We start from the raw sequence: 3,155 nt of genomic DNA on the forward strand, positions 1-3,155 counted from the left end.
ATTATCTTTCAACAAGTTTTTGAAACTCTTGGAAGATAGAAAAAACTTCAGATTTATATTTAAGCAAATAAATCCAAGTAAACTTGCTATAATCATCAATGAAACTGACATATAATATTTTTTCCTTCCAAAAGAATCCCGGACATGGTCCCATACATCACTGAAAATAAGCTCTAAAGGAGCATGAGACACACTATGAGACTTAGGATAGGGAAGCTGATGACTCTTGGCACATTGGCAAGCTTCACAAACAGACTCACTAATGGAACTATGTGACAAAGGAAGATTATCTTTATTGACTACTTGTTTCACGATGACCGATGATGGATGTCCTAATTGTTGATGCCATCTTTCCAGGGAGGGTTTGATGGCGGAGTAGACTTGACGACGCCGGCGACTAAGTGCTCCGGATGTGATGGGGTAGAGACCCCCAATGCATCTACCGTGATGGAGAAGTTCCCTCGTTGCCCAATCCTTAATGAAAAAATAACGAGGGTGAGTTTCAAAAAAGACATTATTATCGGTGGCTAAACGAGACATGGATGCAAGGTTTTTGTCAGCTTGTGGAACATGAAGAACATCCTTAAGAACTAGATCACGTTTAAGATTAGGGGAATTAACTGAGGCTTGACCAATGTGGCAAATATCCATATCTCCTCCGCTTGCGGTGTGGATCTGATCAGTGCCGTGGTACCTCTCGCGAAGAGCAAGTTGCTCTAGTTCATTGGTAACGTGGTCGGTAGCGCCAGAATCAACATACCAGATGTCGTCGCCTCCCTGTTCACGCATGGCAGCATCAACATGGCGAGCATCAGGTACAAAGTTCTCGTCGAAGCGATGCCAGCAGTCCATAACCTCATGGCCAGATTTCTTATAGAGCTGGCAGCGTGGGCGAGGACGAGCGGAAGGAGGACGGTGGCCATTGTTGGAGTTGAAGCCGCCACCGTTGTTGAAGCCGCCGCCGTTGTTGTTGTTGGAGCTATAGCCGCCCCCGTTGTTGTAGCCGTAGGTGCCACCAGAGTGCGCGCCGTCGCCCTGAGGGACACCACGCCCGCGGCCACCACCACGACTCTGCCCCTGGTGACCGCACCCACGGCCGCGGCCACGGGACGCGGAGTTGGTGGACGACTGCCGAAGATCGCCACCATGAAGGAGGGTGAGGCGGGCATCGAAACTCAGCAGCTGATTGTACAACTCCTGGATGGTGATGGGTTCCATACGAGCGGCGAGTGCAGAAATCACCGGATTGTACTCCATGTCCAGACCAGCGAGGATCTTGGAGACGATTTCCGGATCGAAGAGAGCCGCGGCAGTGCACGCGACTTCATCAGTAAGGCTCTTGACCCCGCCAAGATAGTCAGCCATGGTCATGTTACCTTTTTTGAGATTGGTGAGCTCGATGCGGGTGTTGATGGCTTGGGCTTGACTCTGGGCAGCGAACATGGCATGGATGGTGCTCCAAACTTCGGCCGGCGTCTGTAGCATCGCGACCTGAGCAAGGATATTGCGGGAAAGAGATCCCATCAAATACCCTTGAAGCTGTTGCTGTTGTGCGTACCAGAGGGATCGGGCGTAGTTGAAGACTTGTTCTTCCTTGCCGTCCTTGTTAACGGTGAGGGTGGCGGGCTCGTCCCGTCGAGGTGGTGTTCCATCTGAGCGCCTTTGATCTGAGGCAGCACAATGGCCTTCCATAGAAGAAACTTTCCCCTCGTGAGCTTCTCCTGTGGTGGCGATCCGAGAGACCCCGCGGTGGTGGTGGAGGAAGACGACGCGAAGGCGGAAGATGATGAGGTGGTGAGCGCGCCAGCAGTGATGGACAGCGCTGCGGCAGCGGTGGTCGACATGATCTCGGTCGAAGGAGGAAGATTGGTATAGTTTTGGGAGGTAGCTAGATGCGATCTATGATCTATGAGGAAGAGGCTCTAACTACCATGTAAACTATGTTGGAAGCGTTGAACCCATTGTCTCGGGCCACATTGGTATATATTGGGCACAAGCCTTGGCGTACAAGTTGTGGAGAGATCGGTCAGAGAGATCGTTACACGACATAAGGAAGAGATCGCTACGGGAGAGAGAAGAAGGGATAGAGCAGGAGTACAAGTTTAAAACAACAAGTCCTATCTCTATACAACTATTCTAACAAAAACAAGGCAAGGCAGGCGACTCCTCTAAAATCACCGCAAACATTTTATTTTTATTTTCCTAGCATTCAAGTAAATGCTAATGTATTATCTACATGGACACGTCTGGTTATTCTATTTTTGGTTACGTACGCTTATGGGATGGTGAAGAGTTACATCAATGAGTTCACACAGTGAGCATTCTTTGTTGCACATATTTACATACTTCTACATATTTTCTCGTGTAGAATGGTGTCAAGAACGCAATTTTTGGTGCACCTTCTTAAAGTATGACCAAATTTAAGCTGAAGGTGACATCCCTAATTTTATCTTAACGCATTAGGAAATATATCTTTAGTGAGAGATAATCAACTGTATCTTTACTTTCAATGGAAACATTGACGAACTGCAAACTTCTTCTAAAACTCATTTTAGACCGAAGTGTGATAGTGTTCGAAAGCATTAAAAACCAATTTAGGTAAACTGCCTCCGGGGTCGCTCCTAGGGCGACTCCGGAGGCCTCCTCCACCGCCACTCTAAAGGACACCTGCGTTGATTTTCTCCCCCACCCTGTCGGAGGAGGTCGTCGATGTTGATGGTAGCGCTGAGCTCCCCTGTCCAGCTCTCCCCTTAGCCCTTCTCCTACCAGCCTCCTTTTGTTGTCAATCCGCAAGATATCCTTCGGTTGTGTTTCTACTCTCCAGGTAGTTGCTCCGGGTGTGGTTGGGGCCCTGTTCGTGGCAGTCCAGGGTTGGGTCTAGATCAGGAGAACCCACTAGGCTTTGAGCAGTGGATAGCGCCTGATCCAGTGTGTAACGCCCCGACCACAATCACCGGTTCTCGGCCGTTACGCCTGGCGGGATGGCCCCACAAATCAACACTAGTCTTTCCTGCATACTTTGTCCCCACTCATGCGCACGTGGGACCAACTTCCCAATCGGTCACCCATCCTCAAATTGCTCCAAGTCAAGCATGCTTAACTTTGGAGTTCTTTTCGAATGGGCTCCTGAAAAAGAAGTAATTCCTTATTGATAT

General features: G+C 49.1%; 1 pseudogene; it reads right to left on the bottom strand.

The window, feature by feature from the left end:
* Positions 1-1,166: 1,166 nt before the first annotated feature.
* On the bottom strand, positions 1,167-1,302 carry LOC123183809 (uncharacterized; annotated as a pseudogene).
* Between the last annotated feature and the right edge of the window lie 1,853 nt (positions 1,303-3,155).

This window comes from Triticum aestivum, chromosome 1D, assembly GCF_018294505.1.
Source record: "Triticum aestivum cultivar Chinese Spring chromosome 1D, IWGSC CS RefSeq v2.1, whole genome shotgun sequence".
In the NCBI taxonomy this organism is placed as follows: Eukaryota; Viridiplantae; Streptophyta; class Magnoliopsida; order Poales; family Poaceae; genus Triticum; species Triticum aestivum.